The following is a 606-nucleotide window of genomic DNA, read 5'->3' as shown; positions in this document are numbered from 1 at the left end:
CTTAAATGTACAATTACCACCCCTCTCCTTACCTGTGGAACGCCAGGACTGCCATAATGAATTAATTAAATACACCATTAAATAATTAATTAAATGTGGCAATAATTAATTAAAATGGGAAATAATTAATTAAATAAATATTTTTGACACATTTAATTAATTAATTATTGCCACATTTAATTAATTATTTAATGGTGTATTTAATTAATTCATTATGTCAGTCCTGGCATTCCATACTTACCCTGCCTCCAATCAAAAACTGAATACCTGCACAAAATGACATTTATTCAGTTTTGAGTTGCATAAAAAAATGTACATTACTCAGTGTAAGATTTACATCATAGCTGCCACAAATTGCCATAAATTAACAGTATTTAATTTTTTAACAGTATTTCGAATGACCAAAATCATTCTGTAATAGTTCATTCATCAGTATGCACAAGCTGTTTATTCAAAATTACCATTTTTAATGCCAAAATATAATTATTGTTGTTACCCACAAATGTTCAAATTTTTGATTAAGATCACACATTACAAATATTTACTTGCACTCCTAAACAGATAAATATTGTTTTAGCTGTTGTTTTAGTTGTACAGCACTCTAGT

Source organism: Pelmatolapia mariae, linkage group LG7 (genome assembly GCF_036321145.2).
Source record: "Pelmatolapia mariae isolate MD_Pm_ZW linkage group LG7, Pm_UMD_F_2, whole genome shotgun sequence".
NCBI lineage: Eukaryota > Metazoa > Chordata > Actinopteri > Cichliformes > Cichlidae > Pelmatolapia > Pelmatolapia mariae.
This window is presented reverse-complemented; position numbering follows the sequence as displayed.